We start from the raw sequence: 22,925 nt of genomic DNA, 5'->3' as shown, positions 1-22,925 counted from the left end.
TATACTGCTTATTGTATATTCTTATAAAAATGATAATTAAACACTGAGATCTGTTTTGTATTCTGAAAACTAGGTTTTCAATTTTTTTGGATGGCTAGCCATTGATTTTTCAGCAACCCAGTCATAATATGTGAGTGCAATTTTATATAAGTGGTTTTAATAAAACTGAAAAATCTGACCATGTTGTATGAGCTTTAATATGTTGGAATCGTGGTCTTGACAGTACTAAGATATTAACCTAGGCCTTGTAATGATGCCTCAACATTAGAGTCCCCCCCACCCATTCCATCTTTCCAGCCTCATCTTCTCCTGTTTTACATCCACTAATCTAAAGAGATCTCAAAACATGCACCAAAAGCTCTAGGCACACTGAAGTCCTTGGCAACTCCAAAATGGCAAAACCTTTCAATACCTCTTGCGTTCTTGTTGTCTAGAATGCCTAGCTCCTCAATACCCAATTCAACCACTATTCTGCTTAAGGAAGCCTCTCTTTAATCACTCCAGGCAGAATAAATGGTTCAATTTTCTCAGCTTTCCTAGCATTTTATTTATATCTCTATTATAGCAGTTACCATGTTGCCTTTTAATTATTTGTTTACAGGCATTCTTCTGGCCTAGAGGTGGGAGGGAGATAATTCAATCTTATAAAATATGAACACATTGTGAATCTGTTTATGATTACTAATAACCATAATGCCAAAGCTAATGTAATGGTTATAATATGCTAGTATATGTAACAATAGTACTCTGCCCCAACTATTACACTTGCACAAACGTGCATTTACTTTCTCTCTCTCTTTCTCTTTCTCTCTCTCTTGCTTTCTTCTTAGTTAATATTTGGATAATGCTCTCAGGCCTATTACACGATGTGTTTTCCTCTCATGTGTCCTGTAGCACAGTGAATTTCAAACATCAACATACATATAAACTACCTGGGCATTTTATTAAAATGCAAAGTCTGACACTGTAGATCTGGAGCGAGTCCTGAGATTGTGCATTTTTAATAAACTTCCAGGAAATATCAGGATAACTGATCTGTAGGCTATGGAAAACATATTTCCATTGCTATGAATTGAATGAGTGTGAAAATCTGGCAAAAAATTTAAATAAGAAGAATTTGCATCTCAGATGATGTTTGGGTTCTAAAATCAACCAACACTATATACAGTTAAAATTACCTTTGAAATATCAGAGGATGTTGCCATGGTTGAGAAGGGTGCAATTTTCTCAATAAGTTTAATATAACATTAGGTTAGTCCTTCAATGTTTGACAATTGACAAGGGATCAGTGAAATGCACATAATATGAGTAACTGATTCCATCAAGACTGTGCACCCAGGCCTTACATTTCAACCTTTTTCTGTGTCCTGGCTAATATTTAAAACTAGAAAAACTATTCCTGTTCAATATCGAGTAGATATTTCATTTACTGTCTTATCTTTAGAAATTTGATAATTCCTTGATGAAACACCATGTGATATAGTCAGTTTACTTGTAGAGATCATATTGTACAAAAATAAATACAGGATAAATAAATAGGTAAACAAATACATATTTTTAATCCCTAGAATTACAATACTCACTCTCTGAGAGGCATGTGAGAATTGAGATTGCTGTGGAAAAAATTTCTTCTAATCTCCCATCTCATGCCCATTCTTGGGTTGGGTTCACTGAGGTGAATGGCAAGCAGAACTCACACTAGGTTAATTGTTGTTGTCCTCTCTCTCTGTGTCTCTTTATGACTGAAATGGCATAGTTAAACATGTATAAATTACATACATGTAGTTCCAGTGTTCTCATAGTATGGATGCCAAACGCATGTAAGCTTTGTACGTATTCCTGCCACTTATAGATTGAGATCAAAAGTTCAGGATTTCTCACATAGACGGCCTGTAAGGCAAGGCCTGCAAAGCGGTAGGGTGGAATATGGAAAGCCTGTCATAGAATATTGAATAACATAATAAACGTAGTTATGCTGAAATCTATAAACCTGCCATTTTTAGTTCCCAATGATAAGCCAATATAAGAAAGTATACACAATTTTTCTTGTCATTGCTTATTTCTTTTATGGACTATTTCTTGATAAAAAGAACTGGATAGCTTTTCAGTCTTTATTATCATTTGGTTCCTGTTTTCTCCTTAGGGGGCAGTTGGTCATGAGGATCAGGCAATTCTGGAATATTCATTGTACCTTTACAAATAATAGTGAAAGCAACAGATTTATGTCACCCTAACAGAGACCAATGAACTTTTCAGGCATATGATTAAAAACTAGTCAATAATCAATTTTCCTATCATCTGTTTTCACATTTATTTCTTGCTGTTCTACTACCTGTATCACTTTACACAAATCAATAGAGTTTTTGAAAAAGAAGATACTTCAAAAATAAAATGCAACATTAGTTCCTCTTATTTCCTAATCTTGGAATCATACTGGACTCACAGCCTGCTCTGAATGTCTCTGAGGAAGCTAATCTTGCCACCTTCCTAAGGGTGCGCTGGATGAGATGATTGAAAATATTAAGATATGAAAACACACTGGATCTATAATAAACAACTCAACAATATGCCTTCTAAGGTGGACAGATTCTTGGTAGGCAGCCCTAATTATTGCAATCGCTTTTAGGTGTTCTAATGCACTCAGCTGAATTATGCACCACACAGCGTCTGAATGACACAGCCATTTCTGACTCCATTAATATGGAAGATTTCAGCCAAATGCTCTTAAACGATAGCTTCTCTTTATTTGTAATTTCAGACTCTATTGATTTCCTTCTGTTCCCTTCATTATGATTTCAATTGATTACCTTGGCAACTGCAATAACAATGATTGCACTTGACACTGTCTGAGACTCTTGAGATGGTATTTGAATAGGAATGGTATAATTTGGGAGAAAGTGCCTGCAAGAACCTGTCATTAACAGTACACTTACACTTTACTTTTATTGACTTTACTCTCTTTTAAGTAGGCCCTTGTCACAGAGTTGGCTGTTAACAGGGCTACAGTAGTAATTCAGATTTCTGCAGCTCTTCAGAGGGTTAAAGATTCTTATTATTAAAGAGAATGAGGTATGCTTGCATAGACATACACATATACACACATGGATATAGTGTGTGTGTGTGTGTGTGTGTGTGTGTGTGTGTGTGTGTGTAGCTGTGGCTGTTTTGCCAGTACTGGCAGCTTTGTGACTTGCCATTCAGGGCAACATACCAGTTGGGGTGGGCATTTGGTGGTGGTTGAACTTTTAGGGTATCAGAGCTCAGATTAGAGTCTAGCCAAGACTTGAAATGAATTCTGCACAATGTCTTTATTAGGCTTTTAAGAAACAAACAAACAAACAAATAAACTTGCTTACGTCTTTGCCATACCACCAAACTGAAAATTCAAAGGCTCAACTGTGGATTGCAAACTGAATTTTATGCAAACTCTTAAGTCTCCACTTTAGCTTAACTGATCCTTCTTGAAAGACTGTTTTCTATATGAGATTCCTGAAGAATATCAACTATGCAACATGAGGGCATCTATGATCTCAATTTCGTGTTTCTTCCAGTGTTGTTTTAATTAAGTAGCCACCTATTTATCCTGTTGATAATAGCCCAAGTCTCTGGGACAGAAGGAGATATTTGCCAAGTTGCAGGGCTACATGAGAATTTAAGGATACTAAGTTTCAGCAATTTTCTGCTGAGAGGCAATGTTCTGTTCATTCTCTGGAAAAGATATAACACTCTGATTCCTACTGAAATGTTTGGCTTATTTATATTAGATTTGCCTGGCAGCTTTAATGTAGTGAGAAGAATCATGAATTCTAAGCTCATCTCTGCAATAGTCTATGTGACCTTCTACAAGTCAATTACATCTCTAGACCTCAGTTTACTCATTCGTAAAACAAGAGGATTGGATTCAATGATGTCTAAGGATCTTTCTAACTGTATTTTTATAAAACATTTTACAAAGTAACTTGGTCAGCCAGCTTATTATATATAGGTGTCAATCAATTTAAACAGGGTAGAAAGTGCCTTGACATCAAATGTACTTAGTGTTTGCAGAATCTGCAAATTTTGAAAGCTAACAAATAAAAAACAAACAAACAAAAACCCAAAAAACTGCCAAAGAGGTTTCTTGAGTTTAAGTTATTTTCTTTTCCTCTTCAAAATCATTCATCCTTGCCCATCTGTGTAGCTCCATTGCTTTTGTTGAACTGAAAGCTAATTAGATTTGATCAACTATTTCCTGTTTGGAAGACACAAGATTCTAGTTCCATCCTGAGTATAATCAGTTTCTAGTTTGGTATTTCTTAAATTTGTCCTCAATGGGGTGTGAGTATATATGCATGAGGATTGGGCAGGGAAAGCCTATGGCATTGCCAACTCCGTATCAGAGAATGTTAAAATGATCTTTTCAGGGTTACGCAGTGAATGAGCTGAGACTACAATGACACAAATCCTGAGGAGACACTGTGAAAGGTAAGCCAGTTAGCATTTTATGTGTTGATTGTATATGATATCTTTTATTATGGAACGTGAGATGAGGAAAAGAACAGGTAAAAGGCAGTCTGTAAAGAAAAAGACAAAGGAAGAGAAAAAGGAAAAAAGGCAAACTCAGGGAGAAGACTGATTAAGTCAGATTCAGCCTCGAGTTCTCCTTTCGGAGAAGTCTGTTTTTTCACAGAACTGTAGATTCTCATTTCGGTTTTGACATGGCCCATCCCTCATCACTGCCAGAAATGAAATCAGCGTCTTCTGGATGAAAAGTCTTTCCGTTTACCATGTTTAAGGATGCCAATCATTCACCAGCCTCCATATTCAGACTTGCTTGTCGGTTGGTAATCACACTGCCAGCAGTCCTAAACAGGAAGCTGGAGTAAGCAGTGGATGCATGATAGCTAAACTCATTGACAACACTGAGGAGTCAAGGAAAGGTATAATTTTAATCACAGAAGCTTCTCCTTTCTCTTTAACAAGACCTACCCCCTAACACAATCTGTACACGTGGGGATCTTGGCTAGTTAAGAGAGGTTTTGTGACAAGCACTTTATGATGAAACACTGCTAAACGAGTAGGAGGATAGCAAAGAGATTGAGAACCCATACTCTTGACTTCCATAGATTTTGGTAATTGCTTCCTTTCTAAACGGAAATGCCAACTTAAAATGGAAAAGACTCCTAGAACAGAAGTAACTAGACTATACCAGCATAGCCTTGGATGTTACTGGCTTTACAAAGAGGTTTTACATACAATATCCCATTTGATTCTTATAAGAACGTCAAGAAGCACATATCATTGTTCCCTTATGGTAATGCGGAAGCAAACTCACAGAGTTTGGAGGTGTTTACGAAGATAGTTAAGATGTTTGTGAAGATAGTTAAGAGCTAAATGTTAGGAATTGAAAGCCAATATTATACCAAGTTGAAATATTCTTTCCATTATAACACAGCTTCCTTCTAGAAAACAAAGCATTGCATTTAGAAAAACCATATCTGAGAGATCATGTCAGGGTAGATTGAGATATGCTTGTGAAGGGGTTGAGGTACCTTTGACCTTGGTTCAGCACTGATTTTGGGTCTCAGAGGTTGTAATCGCTAAAAGCAAGGGCTTCTCATGGCACCATTTCCAAGACCCTACCACAAAGCATGGGCTCTTTCTCCTGCTGTCAGTGCTTCTGTCTGGCATAGCATGCCACCCAATAGCTAACAGATCTGGGAGACTGGCACAGAACTTTGGAATGGGCAGATCTTCCTTATATTGGTGCCTCTTCATAATGGTTGTTCACTTCCCAACTCCACTGCCAAGAAATGTGTCCTTTCTTGTGGACATTTGAAGGAGATGCTTTTTTGTTTAGTGACTTTCTGTGCCTGCAGTTTCCTCACTTACAGATTGAAATGGATAAACTTCACCTTGGGAAGTGATGTTCTAGAATTTGTTCCTTTTCTGTAAGCAGGCAGGTGGCAGGGACACTGCAGGCCTGGGATAAAAGAGGACACATCTTTGTAGAGGAGAAAAGAGTCTGTGTAAAGACTGTCAAGTCCAGGGAATGATTCTGGCCATCTCTTCCCAGAACGAAAATTATATAACCAACTTTGCTTGTCAGGACTGTGGCAAAGAAACCTATGGAATGTGTACTTAGCAATGTGGTTTCTACTAGGGTTTTTGTTTTGTTTTTTACGCTTTTCAGTAGGCATCCTTTATGTTTATGAAGTGCCACTTGAATGAAAGTTTAGTAGAACAACTTAACCGAGACACCATATGGGTACATTAGTGAGGAATTTGACAATCCAAGGACTGAACCAAAAGGGAAGTAGTCACATACTAGAGACTCAGAAGCCTGAATTGAAGTTCACTTCAACACAGGGATGATTGCATTGGGTGACAGTCCTTAGGCACAATGGTGTACATAAAATAACACATTCTTTTCAAGTGCATTGTACGTTAAGAGACTGCATGCTTTGGGATCAAAAAGGTAGGTTAGGCACAAGATTGTTCTGGATTGAAATGCCAGCTCTGCTACTCGTGACCTGCATGGTCTTGGCATCATTTAACATTTCTGAGCCCAACTTTCTTCACCTCTGGAGTGGAAACCATGATATTAATTTGTAAATATGTAAAGCACTGGATAAATGGCACTTATCATTGTCATTATCATTTAACTATAAAACAGTTTTGATTGGTTGTACTAGCATTACTTTGTGTTGTTCTCAGTGATTATTTCTCTGGTCACTTGTTCTACATACGATTCCAAAGGTCAGCAGTTTGCTTATAGATATGCTCTTAATATAACTGACAGTAGAGAACAGGATCAAGAAATGGCCTCCTTTCATTAGGAATACCAGTAGAGAATCACAAAATACACCAGGGTTTGTAGTAACTGGGTTGGAGAGATGTGATTTGCATATCAATGGATTGTCATCTGTTCACTGGCACCATGGTTAAGCTCTAGATTTTCAACTGCCATAGCATATATTACCTGTTCTATAGTATCAAGTACTTGTTCCTATAGCATCTACCTTTTTTTTTTTTTTAAGTTGTTTTGAAGAGAAGACTTGGCCAAGAATCTATATGAGTTTATATAAGGTCATTCCATCTTATGTGATTTCTTTTCAAATTATTTGCTCCTAGATCCATCTCAAGTTACATTCTTCATTAGTTGCTTGAAAAGGCATAGATTTCTAGTCTCTTTCAGTGGGGTTAAAATTAGTGGTAATTTTAACAATTACCAAAACAATTATCTATATTATTCTTACTATTTATGGGGCATTTGAACATATTAATTTTTTAATTCTTACAACAGTGGATACTCTAGTCTTATTTTCAATATACTGATAAATAGTACAACTCTTAGGCCGGGGCTAGAGGGATCTCTCTCCTGGGCCTTGTGCTTTAATGGGCCCTTCTGCAGCTGTGCCCCTCCCAATGGACAAAGAGTCTGTGAGTCCAAGGGGACAAGCCCAACTGGATGGTCAAGAGATAGCCAAGGGATAGCTGCTTGTGTGATTCCTAAGTTAGAGTGTTTTAAACATTGTACCTTCATTGTAAAGGAAGAACATGGTAGAAGAAAGGAGTGTGTGCTACTGGCCAGCTGTCCTGGTGCCACTATGGTCTGGTATGGTACCCTGAGAATTTTAAATATGAACTTCGTCTTCCTAGGATGATAGATGGCATAACAGTGTGTAGCTTGATTTATGGCCTTTAAATGGACATACACTATGTGATCCTCTGTACTATTTCCCGAGGCTACACAAATATTAGGCATATGTCTATAGATTAGGAAATCAAGGCACGTAGAAGTTAAATGATTTGTCCAATGTCATAGAGCAAGAAAGTAGTAGAGCTGTGATTTGAAAACAGACGCTCGCTCTGTCTCTACAGTCTGAGTCCTCACATTACACCATCAGCACAGTGGAGTTTAAGGAATCTGCAGATAAGCTATGACAAGACTTCTCACCTTTTATAGCTCATCACCCTCAAGCAATGGTCCTGCAGAAAGATCAGAGATTTCCGTACTGCTCAAGGAGGCACAGCATGGTAGCCTGGGCAGCCATTGTCATGCTGCTTTCAAGGAAACCCATCATTCCCAGGGGCTCACTCAAGGGTCAAATGGGGAGAAACAAGGGGCAGAACCATAGACTGAATCATCTAGAGGGGAAACTTTTACAGCCATCAGAGAAATCAGGATACTGTGTAGAATTTGGTAGGGGGGAAATTAAGGATTTATTTACAAAAATAAGAAAAAAGGTTAAAAAACACTGGTATGGTAGAACAAATTTAGGTTTTGAAGTCAGACCTATAATCGAATCTTAGCTTTTTTATTTATTTGCTGAGTGACATTGGCAAGTTATTTAAGCTCGCCAGTCCTTTGTTCTTTCATTTGTGAAAATGGAGGGGACAAAATCCCATGTAAAATTATTACTATAGTGCACGACTTCCACACATAGAAGACACCCCGTACTTGGAGATGCGGCCAACAGAAATACTAGCAGTAGTTGAAAAAGAGATCATCATAATAATGAGAAGAGGTAATGTTCACATGGTGTTTACTACATTCCAGACAGTCGGCAAAGCACTTTATGTGTTTTAGCTCTTTAATCCTCATAGCAAACTAATGAGAGAGTTCTATTATTATTATTCTCCTTTTAGAAGTGATGAAACTGAGGCATCAGAAGGCTGAGTTAATTGCCCCAAATCACTGGGATGATAAAGAGACAAGATTCTAAACTAGGAATCAGCAAATTTTCACTACAAAGGACCAGATAGTAAGTATTTTAAGCTTTATGGGCCAGATGGTCTCTGTCACTACTACTCAACTCTGCCCTTGTATTGTGAAAGCAGTCATGAACAATACATAAACAAATGAACATGGCTGTTTTCCAATAAATCTTTATTTATGAACACTAAAATGGGAATTTTATATATTTTCAACATGTCACGAAATAGTTTTCTTCTTTTGACATCTTCCCCAATCATTAGCTTGTAGGCCATATAAAAATAAGCAGTGCACTGGATTTGGTCCACAGGCCACAAATCACTATTCTTTGTTCTAAACAAACAGGCCCACGTCAGGAACACCTTCTGTCCTTGTCTAAGGGAGTTTAGCATAGTGTTGTTTAGCTCGAGAATCTGCTATCACAATAAAGGATGGGAGAAGGGGCAATAGGAGGGGAAGAAAATAAAAGTCTTAAGATTTGAAGGGTTATTTCCAGATAGCTGAATTCTCATTTTGGGGATGGAGATGCTATTTGGCTTGGAGAGATCTTTTGCATAACATATTGGTTATGCAAAATGAAGGCATAGATTGGATCGGAGATGAATCAACTCCTTTGAATAAGAGTGCTCTTTTTGGGTAGATGTGAGATTTCTCCTGATCCACAGAAGGCCTACTAAGTGCAGAGGTGGACTTTTGTGGGGAGCAGGAAGGAAAATAAGCCATTTCTGAGAGAGGAGTTCTTGAAAAGAATGCTTGAGCCCGAGAAGACAATCAGAAAGAACCTCCATTTGGAGGAATACGGTAAGGAACTGAGGAAATCGATGTCTGAGAACCCATTTAAAGCGATTTCCAGTTTTGTGATGTAGTGAGCTTTCTCAGCCCAGGGAAGCCATACAACTTAGCCTAACCTGTGTCCTTGTGTTGCAGGGACCAAGGAGGGGGAAAGGAGGGACAATAGATAGCTTTTAGGCCTGAGTAAGCAGTTGATCTGTAATAAAGCACTGATAAGTAGAAAGGTCTGTTCACCCTTTGCTTGTTTTTATTGATGTGCTATCAAACCCAAACATTCTGCTCACCATCAAAGAGACATTCATGAAATCCTTGCTGGAGGCACTGAGTGTTATGATGAGTTTATGTAATAAAGAGAGAAAGCTTTTGTCCACAGAGCTCACAATTTCAAGAAGTTTTCCACCTGTCAGGCTAGCACTTCCTTTTGCTAGTGCAGACTGGAACAAATGTTTCAAACCCTGTGAGTGAGGCTATCTAATATTAACACCTAGAGTATGAGAAGCTTAATTAGTTCGAAGGGCAGAGTGAAGCCTGTTCTGCCCGGTGAAGAGTGGCTGAATCTGGTGCAGGCCTGTCACTTCTCCCCACCTGCTTCTTCCTTCTCCTACCATCTGCTGCTGACTGATCATTTTAACCATTGTTCTTTGTATGAAAACAGTCCCTCTTTCCTTTTTAAGGTGAGAAAAAAATAAGGATAAGAACAACTAAAGATTTGGTGAGGGTGTAGGTAGAAAAGGAAATAAGTAGAGATAAAGAAAGCATTTTTAAGTCACCCATCCGGAGTTTTCTTCAGATTCTGTGTGCCAGGCTTATGCTTAGGGATCTTTGTCCCTGAGGCCAGGATGTGGACATATTTAGGTGTGCGTCTAACGTACACCTAGCTGGGATCAGTTTAATCTCTTGTTCTCCCTAAGTTTCTTAGAGAAAGCCCCATTTCTTCAATTCAGAAAGAGCACATTATATTTCACAACCTGCCTTAGAAGTCTTTTGTAGGGAAAAGTTCATGCTTCATTGAAAAACTGCATTATCTGGATTGCACCTGTTTGGTATATGATTCTGATTCTAGGGAAGCTATATCACAACTCTGTAAGTTGAATTTACCTGATAGCCGCGAAAACCCACTCTTGCCTAGAGACCAGCGAATTCCATCCAGTGGCGAGTCAACTGACTACTGACTTCTCCACTCAGGAAGAACCAGCTTTGTCCCCTGTGCACCATGCTCTCACTCTGTCAGATCCATGACTGCACGTGTGCTTTGTGTCCTCCTTTGAAGGGGCTATAGCATCTGAGCAGGTCCCTCATTAAGGAATTCAATAAAATCTTTCACACATGTTCATTTTGTAGCAAAGTACGAATCATGGTTTTATCTTTTTGGAAAATTATCCTTTAATGCTTTCTTCTAGTTTACAGATTGGGAGTTCGCGCCTGGCAAGCACTTCTATCACCAAGATCACCGGCCAAGGTGTAGCTAAACGGAGAACGTGTTCGCCTCTCTTATTTCTACAGTCTAATCTCACCCTAATACTTGTAGTAAATTTCATGTGAACCCATTTCAGAACTATGGGGAATGGAAAATAACAGCGTCTTTTTGGATTAGGGAAATATTTTAAATAGTCCCAAGGCACAGTGTTCTGCATAACAGCATAAAGGCAGCAATTACAACATTCCGACACCTTTCCTTCCCTATTACCTCCGGCTAATAAGCTTTACAGAATCAAAATCACGATTCTTGATTCTTCCCTAATGACTTGAAATAAATGTTCTCCTTGTAAATCGTTCTGCCCATCTCTCTTAAACATCAGCAGATAAATAAATATCAGATCTGTTTTGGGCTTTTGCACACCAAAATAATTGACCAAAGAAACAAAGTTTTCAAAAGTGAAAACTGTACATTTCCATGAGAACATTAATGCGAAATGTTCTTTCTGCTTGACTGGCTAGAATGGAGCCTGATGTAGAAAAAGCATAACTATTAGCGATGATGGTTGCTGGGTATAATGCATTCTCTCTTAAAATAGGTTGAAGAAACTAATAGAATTAGTTGATTATAATTAGGGTTGATGGGATCAGCAGATGAATTTGGCACAATAAACCATCTCATTGGGTTAGATAGGCTCTGTGGGCTGTTTCTCGGGTCTTGCATGGTGCCCACTGGGGCCTTGGGTTGGCATGCCAGTCCAGAGCATGGTAGCCCTTCTAAAAGCTGTTCACTCTGTGCAATTTCCTGGAAGATCATGTGAGTTACATTGTTCCATTTTATTAGGGGATGGAACCTCTAGCCAAGATTATTTTTAATCAATCAGTAAGCATTATGTAGCCAGCAGCGTGTTAAAGGGGCTGGTGAGGATACAGCAGTACATGCTTGCTAGCATCTGGCCTCATAGAGTCAGTTGGGGAGAGAAAACTAACCAACCTATAACAATGAGGAAATAATTGATTAATCACCTGGGATACTGGTTTGATGTACAATAGCCATGCATGGAAAAATGCTAATGAGGAAACACCTCAGAGACCAAGTAAAATTTGAGCTAGACATTTCATGCTGTGAAAGTGGGTTATTCCGAGTGGAATGCAGGGTGAGCAAAGGCAGGAAGGTGCAAATAGCATGGCACATATGGAATTAGGGTGGAGTGGCATGACATGATGAATGCAGTTTATGGAGTAGTGGGAAGCATGTTTGGGTTGGGGAGAGAAGGAATGGGGATCTCAGTGGGCCTGGAGAGGAGTCTGGGTTTGGCGCAAATCCAATCAAGGACATTGGGGGATTGGGAGTGGGGAATAACATAATGAAAGTGATGACTTACATAAGATGGGTTGAAAGGTAAAGTCCATAAAGGGGAAAAACAAGGTGAGCCGTGACTAGAGCCCCAACTGGGGATAGTGTCACTGGAATAAAAAGAATAGAAAATCTAAAACATACGGAGGTCTGACAATTAAGTTCATGAACTTGTTGCAACGATGTTGCTGACCTTTTTTGATATCAGAGGGATTATTCATTATGAATTTCTTCCAACTGGACAAACAGTTCACCAAGTTTACTATTTGGAAGTGCTGAAAAGGCTGCATGAAAAAGTTAGATGACCTGAACTTTTCGCCAACAGTTCCTGGCTCTTGCATCACGACAATGCACCAGCTCACACGGCACTGTCTGTGAGGGACTTTTTAGACAGTAAACAAATAACTGTATTGGATCACCCTCCCTACTTACCTGATCTGGCCCCCAATGACTTCTTTCTTTACTCAAAGATAAAGGAAATACTGAAAGGAAGACATTTTGATGACATTCAGGACATCAAGTGTAATATGGTGAGAGCTCTACGGGCCATTCCAGAAAAAGAGCTCCAAAATTGCTTTGAATGGTGGACTAGACCCTGGCATTGGTACATAGCTTCCCAAGAGGAGTACTTTGAAAGTAACTGTAGTTATATTCTGCAATGAGATATGTAGCACTTTTCCTAGGATGAGTTTGCAAACTTAATTGTCAGACCTCGAATTTTAAAGGAACTAACAATAAGACTTTAATTCAACAATATAAACATTAATAGAATATATCTATGTACAAGGCCCGATGAAAAGCATGGTAGAAAACCTTAATAGGAAGAGGCTGTATTTCATTAGTTTAAAATTTGGAATGGGGGTTACAGGTATATAGCAGTGTGTACAGTACTGAACAAGGTAGGTCCATACATGCTTCTTGATAAAGTACTAAAAGTATTCAGAGTGAATAGGTATTTATTTTATCTAGGTAATCAGGCACAGTTTTATAAATGCTCACTAGACTATGAAAAATGAAGATCAGAAACGTAGAAATATTATGGGCATGGCATACTTGAAAAATGAATATAGAATTTGAATTTAGGATATAAGACTAGTTCAGCGAGGAGGATGGGGGGTGTAGAGAAGACAAGAAATGTGGGAGGTATAAAATTATGGAAAGTCTAATCTTAGGAGAAAATTTAGACTTTATCAGGAAGACAATGGGGAGTCATAAAAATTTTCTGAGCAGAGAAATTCGTTGATCAAATTTGTGCATGATAATAATAACTATGATCATGCATCAAAGATGGATTGTGGGAAGGAACTGGAGGAGAGATTGGTGATGAGGTCAGCTTGAAGTAAAGTTGACAAAGAACTATAAAAACAGTCACAATAATATAAACAATTTAAGAATTCCTTCAGAGGTAAAATCTTAAAATCCTGACTCTTCACTGGACATAAGATTTAGTGGCAAGAAGGAGGCAGCTATTTAACTAGGATTTCTTGTTCCTGTAAGTGAGCGGGTGGTAGCTTCCTGAACTGTAATAGGGAATATGGAAGTAAAGCAGGTTTGGTAAGTATGATATGAATTCTATTGTGAACATACTAAGTTTGAGGTGCTCATATGTCATCATTATGGAAGGTCCAAAAGGAACATAAAGTATTTGCTTGGAACCTAGAAAAAAGTCAAATCTTATAGGTATAAATGAGTTTTGTCCACAGAGAGGTGTGAATATTGAATCTCTGGCAATTAATGAGATTATTTTAGAATGAGAACATAGAAAATATGGGCTAAGGATTGGATCTTAGCCTAGGGAATAACAGTTATGGGCAAAAGAGAGGAAAAACCATTAAAGGAGTGGTATTATTAAAGCCAGGTGTTGAGAGGCTTTCTAGATGAAGGGTTGGTCACATATACTGCTGAGTTGGGGTTATGACTAAGAAATATCATTGGGCTCAACATTCAGGAAGCCCATGGTAAGTTTGGGGGAGTGTAGTTTGAAGTAAACTTGTGATAGTGAAAATCAAGTTGTACCAGGTGACAAAAAACAATTGAGAGGCAAAGCAAGAAAACCGTGAGGGTACAATTATTCTTTCAAAGTGTTTTCATTGAAAAGGCGAAAGGGGACTGTGCTAACTTGCAGAGCAACAGAATTGGCAAAAACTCAGAGCAATTTTATATGAATAGGGGAAGATAAAGAAGCAATGTGGAGATAGTTGATGAAGGAGAAATAGGTAAGAATACTATCAAAGTGAGTTTGGAGTATTAGCCTCAGGGCAGGGGACACTTATTTTCTCTCTCAGATATTGTTAAACTAAGCTCATTTAATTTTTTAACAAGGTTATTTGATCCTTAGATAAAGTTATATAAATTGTGTATACAAAGCCAGCAGTGGCTCAGCTGCATGCTGCCAGTGACCCACAGTTTGAGCCCAATTAATTCAGTTTTATATTTTCTGAATTGACCCCATTGCCTCAGGCTTAGCTCCTCTTCCTCAAATAAGAGTCTGTAGGGCAGTCTAATGGACTGTATGGTTGGCTTTCAATTTTATTTTAGTACCTGGGAACCAGCTCTGATATCACTTGAACTCTGTAGTCTTCATGCCTGTGAATTCCCCCTCTTCCCGCATGCCCAGGAAAGAGCTCCATGAACCCTCTAGGGGCCCAGTTTGTCTTGGAGGGGATAGCAAAACCTAAGAATCAATGCTGAAATGAACTATTTGAGAACTGAAGAGTCCAAGCACAGGCTGATGATCCTTGTGCAAAAGTCTCTCCAACTTTGAAATATTGGAGTTTTTTTGTGAAAGAGATCTAATTAAACGAGGAAGACTTTGTCGTCAGATCTGTTAAAATTGTTGTGATTATGGAACATCCAAGCCCAGATGTTCTTAAGGTAATTGGAAATATGGCATCAGTGCCCAGATAAGAGGCCTCCAATTTCTTCTCTATTATAAAAACTGACCCAATTATCCACCGCTAAAATTAATTCACAAATATATATACCATGTTTCCCTGAAAATAAGACCTAGCCGGATAAGCAGCTCTAATGCATCTTTTGGAACAAAAATTAATATAAGACCCGGTCTTGTTTTACTATAATATAAGCACGGGTCTTATATTAATTTTTGCTCCTAAAGACACATTAGAGCTGATTGTCCAGCTAGGTCTTATTTTCAGGGAAACAGGGTACTTACATACCGATATGACTTAGGGTGTGGACTTCTTCCCTTTCTCTTTGCTTCCCTCCCCTCCCTTTCTCCCTCCATTCCTCAAAAAAAATAAATAAATAATTATATACACACACACACACACACACACATAAAACATTGAGCAAGATGTGATGAATGAAACCAAAGATAGCATATACCTACTACATACTGATGTATGTATGTACATATATGTATGTATGTATATCATATATCATACATATATATCTATATATATGTGGTGAGGTATATATTATCTTTAATTCCATCCACATTTTCCCCAATATCTTATTTTTATGTGTATGTGACCCTTTTATATGTGACCAAATTAATTTAAGCTTCTAAAGGGTAGGCATCATGTGTTTGCATGATTCTCTCCAAGCTAAAATTATTAAGTGCTCAGTTAATTATTTCTGGTGATGGTGGTGAGTTGCTTCCAAACCATCTTTGGGTAGGCTCAGTCTTACTGTATTTGGTTTCAGTAAACAAATTCTCAAATAGGCCATGGTTTCCTTTTAATTTTTTTTTAATTATTGTTTTTTCGTTTGACCATGGTTTCCTGCTAAAAGGTGTGGCTGAGTGCGTACTGCCGGCATCCAGGCTCTGGAAGGCAGGTTGAAGAGTGCCTCTTAGAAGGTTGTGGTAGGCTCTTAGTTTACCTTGTGAGACGCAACTTTTTATCTCCAGGGGACTTCATTTTAAAATAACCAAAGCTATAAAACATTCTTGGGCTTTCTTTATTGCCTTCACTTACACTTATTGCCATAAGTATAAGTCATTAGGAAGATTCATTCCACCAAAGGACCATGGAAAATTGACTGAAATGGAGCAAACTCATAGGGTGAACTGAAGGTTTTCTATTTGTATGAGTGTTGAATTAGTATATCTAAGAGATTTTTTGAAATGAGCAGGTTTGATACACTCTTTTAAGGGGGCATCCAGAAATCTTTCTGAAGTGGTAACTGCAGATTTGTCCTCTTTTTCCCCTTCTAAGGAGTTGGCCTCTTGTCAGCTGAGTGTAATTACAAGGACAAAATATGGTATTTGGTGATGCTTGACTTACCAATGCAACTAAAATTCTTCCTGTAATACTGACTTGTCTGAGCCACTGAGTCTCATAACAAACCTTTTATCCCCCTCTCGTATTCTCTGCAGACCAAGGACCTCCACATCAGTGTTTAAGAGCTTGGTTTCTGAAATTACACTGTTTTTTTACTGCCTATTTTCAACACTACTCTGGCCCACACTAGCTGTGTGACCTTGGGAAGGGTGTTTTGGCTTCTGAGTCTTTATTTTTTCTTCTATAAAATTATGTGTGAGATTGTTTTTCTGTTTCCCCCTCTACATCTACTGAATACTCTTCTGTAATCTTTTACCAACACCAGGAGGCAAACAACTACAGATAGAATGGAAATTTAATTTATTGTCCAAAATGGAACACACAGGAGTAAAAAGAAGGAGACTGTTCCTGTTAGAAAAAGGGTGTAACCTGACATGGTTCCAGGCAAACCCAGAAATGTGGTCATCCATTAAATGGGCTGTCAGTGGGCACATTTGCCCTCTGACATTGACTTTCAATTGCCCACCAATAGCATAGAAGAAGAAAAGAGAATGATGCCAGGCTACTGACTTCCCTGATTTTCTCTTTGTGGGTATTGCCAAGGGCTGACTAAGACCATTAACTAAAAGTCACAAGAGTTATCAGGGGGGTTTTCCATGCAGCTCTTTCCAGGTTCCCATAACTGCTTCCTTTCCTCACCCCTTGAGACCTAGAGGTGGGGACTGCACCTTCTGTGAATGGCCTCAGGGTACCGTACTCTCAGTTGTGGTTTTCCTACACCATGGCCACAATTTTGTGAATGGCTCCCTCATTAAGCTCTCCTCAGATGTCCTCTGAGTGTGTTGTTTATCTCAGGATCCCGGGGATACCAATCCACACAGTCATTCTGCCCACCTCCTAGAGTTCCCAACTGCGGTAATCCACGAAACATGCATAATAACAAGTAATCGTGAAAAAGTAGCAATTATAGGTTATAAATTGCACTCTGCAAAGCATTTTTGCATAATTCATGCCATTTGGCCCTTAGGGAAGGTAGCATTATGTTCACACTTAATAGTTGAGCAAATTGAAGCTAATTGTGTTTGATGACTTATCCAAGGTTATGGCTCCAAATAACAGATTTGAGATTTGAACACAGGCCTCTGTATCCAAGCCTGTGTTCTTCCTACTGCACTGCATTGTAACACTGTTTTAAGCAAGGAAGTCTCACGGGATAGTTCTTCAGCCTTCTCAGATGTAATTGTGAGACACCATCATCAAGCATCAAGCATATGGATTTGCTGTTCATTTTAAACATTCAAAAAACATTATGATTAACTTGTGGGAACAGAAGGGAAGCAAGATAGATGTGCAGCACAGGGGAAGAGCTACTACCACAGTGGTAAACTCCAAAAAGCCCTGCCCTCCCTCACGAGCATTTTTCCACACATTGGTTACATTTATGCTGTGACCCTGGGCAATCCACTTACACTTTCTCAAAATGCCTGTTGAGTATTCCTGGAAATCCTCCAACAATGCCTCACAAACCGTCCATTAGCCAGAGTCACTAAAAACCTCTGCCCAACTTCTCCTCCACCGCTTTTGTCCCCTATCCTCGATATCACTGCTTTAAAGCAGCTTAAAGAAGCCTTATCATTTCCTCTGCTGATGGTGCCATGATCAAAATCTGTGCCAGGGCCACTGTGTTCAACTGTTTCAGTGTTTTCAATCTTTGCAGAACAGACAGAAGGGCCTCCTCCTTTTTCTGAACCACACCTGGAAGCTGGCCTGGAAGCAATAATCTTTGTGGCAATATTTCACAAACTCTGAAGAATCCTCCATCAATTTCTGATCCCCATCCCTGGAGTCACAGGGAAACAGACTCTGTCCAAGAGGCTGGATAAGAAGTGGACTCCATTCTTCGACTTGTTTTTCCCCTCTGTGCATTCAACCTCCTTCACTCCCGATAACCCTCACTCCTTTACAAAGTCCAACACGGAACTCCTCAGGCGTAACAACCGATGGATTCTGATCATGGGCCGATAGACCACTGTACCATCCCCTGCACCTCAGCTCACAGACTCTAAATGCCCTGCTGCAGTGGATGTTATTTCAGGTTAATTGTTTCAGAGTAGGCAAAAAACATCAATGCCTGAAACAGAAAATCTCCCCAGGTGATCTTGTTAGCAGAAAAGTGTACCGTTTACTATAGTAAAGCGTCTCGTCTCTCTGAGGATCAACTTGACCATCTTTCCCCAAAGACCAAGCAGCGTTGATGGACTAAGGGGACAAAGCAGCAATTAGAAACTCTGTATTGCCACCACACTCTTGCTGTTTATTGACCCAGTGTGTAACTTTGGGCAAGTTATGTAACCTTGCTATGGCTTAGGTTCCTCATCAAGAAACAAAAAAAGAACTGAAAATAATCTCTTCATGGGGGAGTTATGTGGATTAACTAATTAATGATTGGAAAGTTCCATATAAATGCTAAGTAGTCTTACTATTCTTACAGCAGGAAACTACTGATGTGCTCAGTGGTGCTGCACGTGTCCTGTTGTTACTCAGCCCTCTGTGGATGCCTCACCTGTTGCCAGCCTCACCTGGGCCACAGCCTGGCTCTCAGACTACGAGGACGGTGCTGCACTTCTCGCTTTAGCCTCAGGAGCAATGCTGTGAAACTCAGGCCTCATGCCAACCCTTCCCAGTGAATCCACTGTCAGAAGCAAAGTGTCAGCGATCATCTCACAAGGATCACCCCTAGAGAGCAGCCCACTGGGACACCATTGGTGTTTGTATCCATTCCTAGACACCCTCACTCTCTAAGATAATGCCAAGGAAATGGGCTGGCTTGCTATCTCTTCCCAAATATATGATGGGTGTGTATACAGCACGTGCACACACACACACACACACACGCACCAAGACACATACACACAGACTTTGCACACCTGGCAATGCTTGTATGTCCAACGTGGCACCTTATAACTCACAGAAATAGTGACATGTACTAATTAGGGAAGCCATAGAGTAGTTAACCCAGAAGACCAGAAGCTCCTAACACCATTAATATTTATATTGGGAATGAATTACATGGTTCTTTTAGTAGATTTATGCTTTGCTTGGACTACTGTTAAAGTTTGTTTGCTTTCCTTGAGCACATATCAGCTGTCAGGTGGCCAGCCTTCCCATTTAAATGTCTTTGCTCACTCAATCTATTCCCTTTGCTTCGAGCACTTTCCTTACTGCGTTCTCCTCCTCCTCTGCATCTTATTCTGTTTGGAGATCTAGCTTAAGTATCTCCTCTAGAATTCCATCCCTGACTCACAGACTTCAGTATTTCCCACCTCTGTGTTGCTTTTAACACTTGAGTACCGTTCATTTGGTCCTTAATATTTTCCACCTTATATTGCTATTTTCCTTTTTAAAATGTATCCCAGATGTTAGCAAGGGTGTCATGGCAGTTTTAGAACTAAATAGCATCAATTTTAAACTCCATTTAACACCTAGTGGAAATTCCAAGCTGTGCTCAGGATTTCCTCCAAGTCCTTTAGGGGTTACATTCATATGGTCGCTTCTGACTCTAGGTTTATACCCCTTTTTAAATAGTTCAGGTTATAGATCATCTTCTCACCCCAGAGTACTGTCTCTGTTCTGTTTTGAGTGCACCTAAATATAAAATTCAGCCCCTCAGTTTCCACAGAGCTTCCCTTCCTCAATGAAAGCATTCATACTGCAATAGCCGTTACTGATGAATTGAGGAGAATGGAGAAAGGCCCTACTTCACAGCCACACAAACAGCTTCAAATTGAATGTTCCTCAGTCATTGCACCTGTAGAGACCTTTCATTGACTAGGTCATGCCCCCAGCCTCACACCCTCTATCTGGGCCCTCTCTCCCCCCTGCCACTCTTTTCTTCCATTTTTTTTTACAACAGAACACACTTTCTCTTATTTTTTCGAGCGCCACTTTTGTTGTTTGGTTCCTGGATATTTTTGCCACCAGGGTCTTATCTTTTATCTCAAACTATCAAGAAAATTTCCCTTAAAAGATGGTTCCTTCCCAAGGAAAATTTCCTGCCAACTGTTAAAATGCCATTGTCCCACACTGCTGTATGGGTTCCCTATCTAATTTCATTACTAGCTCTTCTAGACCAGACCTTCACATCCTTGTTTTTATATTCCTAGTGCTCAGTACAACCTGGGGTCTATTAAGGCTGATTGATGATGGTGACGTCTACTGTACACAAAGCCCTGTGCTTGGTGATAGATGTATAGAACTGTCTTCACAGTATAGGTTTTCTTGTAATGAAAATCTGTTGGCCCAATATTAGTTAAGGGTTAAATAAAGGCTCTGAGAATGTGGAACCACAAATCTGTCTCCAGAAATGCCTGTGGTACATGTTTTTATTATAGTGTGATCTGGGAAAGCACAAATAGAAAATTAAAGTGTCAGAGCTGATTTTTTCCTATGAAGTTTACCATATGCCGTAATAATTTTTAAATTTTGTGTTGTATATCAATATTTTAAAATTATTTTAAATACATATACACAATTAAAAATAAGATTATAAACTCCTACTTAGTATCATTCTGCTTAAGAAATAAATCACTAATGCTACATTTGAAGCCCTCCAGTTGTCTCTTCCTTATCATATTCTCCATCCTCCCTATCACAGATAAATACTCTATAGTAAATGTTAACACCGCTGCAAATATATCTTCTCTACTACTTAGTCTGAAATGCCTAAAATTAAAATCAATAAAAAGAAGTCATCTACACAATATCACTGCTCTGCCATATTCCCACCAAATGATTATCTACCCTAATCTGTGACACTTTAATTTTCTATTTGTGCTTTCCCAGATCACACTATAATAAAAACATGTACCACAGGCATTCCTGGAGACAGATTTGTGGTTACAAATTCTTAGAGCCTTTATTTAACCCTCATTACCCAGGCCGAGATGGATTTCTAGTTGTCTTCCCTTGCCTGTGGGCAGATTTTTTTACTAGTCCACACTTTTATTGAGGGTGGAACCCTTCATGGGTTCTGGCTTTATAATGTTTTATTCATTTCAACTCCCCACCATGTGTGGGTTGGAAGCCTGCCTTATCTGCTGGGACTGATGGAGGTACTGAAACATAAACCCCACGGTTACCCTCTTCATCCTCAGCTCCCTTTCTCCCCTCAAAGGGAAGCAGAAGCTTCATCTTTTGTTTACATTTCTGATTTTAGCTCCTTCTTCATTCTGGCCTCTGGGAATTTCCTTTCCTTTCTTACAAGTTTAGCTCTAAATTTGAAAGGATGCTTGTTTTTTGTGTGTGTTTTTTTTTCAGGGTTTTTAAGTCTCCTATATTATCAAAGGTGTAACTGTCCCTGCAAATTTTTTTAGTTCAGCAATCCACTTTATAACTCCCAAGAGGAACAAGTTTGCCACACCACCTCTGTCATTCAGCAAGTTGTTGCCACTAGCCTTCTGAACATTTCTCAGCTGCATCAAGCACATTCCCACTTTGCCATTCTCTCTACCTGGGACACCATTTCCCAGAAACTGGCTTTTGATGATATTTTAGGTCTCAATTCCAATGTTTTCTCAACACGGAGTCCCTTGCTGACCACTCTATGCAAACTGGTCTATCAGTGAGGTATTCCTACCATCTTATTTCATTGTCTTTACAACACATTTCCTTGTTTGAAATCGTCTTTTCAACTTTTCTATTTAGTCATTCAACATCATTTCTACCTTCCATAATGTAAAATCCTGGAGAACAATCACCTTGACTATTTGATTCACTATGGTATGATAGTACATAGGTACCTATTCCATCCACAGCCCTACACTTGAACTAAACACAGTGGTTCTCAGCTTTGACTGCACATTAGAATTATCTGGGAGTTTTGAAAATCCTTGTGCCGAGACTGAACTTCATCCCCAGGTGATTGTAAAGTGCAGCAAAATAAAGATTTACTGCTCTACCACATTCCTACCCAATGATAATCCACCCTGAACTTGAATGTTCTTGCACTTTAAGCACGAAGAGAGAAGGCATTGTATTCCTAGCATGTAGCTCAGAGCCTGAGAACTGGTGGACACTAAACAATTATTGATTGAATGAGTGAACATCTTAAATGGGCTCCCAAAGCAGTGCACAGAACTTGAGGAGTACTGATCAACAAAAAGACTCCTCATTAGAGGGGTATGTTTTCCTCACTTTGGATTTCCATATAAGGGTAGTTTTCTTACACACACTCCTGGAATCTCACTCTCCCATTCATTGTACTCACTATTTATCTGAAGAGGCAGATGGCTTCTCTGATTGACATATTTGGGATGAATAAAAAGGCATAACTGGCTCAGCCCTGACTTTCTTCCTCTTAGGAGTGAGAGCTGGGAACACACGGTAATGCGTATCCCTTCCTCCTCTGCATTGCCCT

Source organism: Rhinolophus sinicus, linkage group LG04, assembly GCF_036562045.2.
Source record: "Rhinolophus sinicus isolate RSC01 linkage group LG04, ASM3656204v1, whole genome shotgun sequence".
In the NCBI taxonomy this organism is placed as follows: Eukaryota; Metazoa; Chordata; class Mammalia; order Chiroptera; family Rhinolophidae; genus Rhinolophus; species Rhinolophus sinicus.
Note: the sequence above shows the minus strand (reverse complement) of the source record.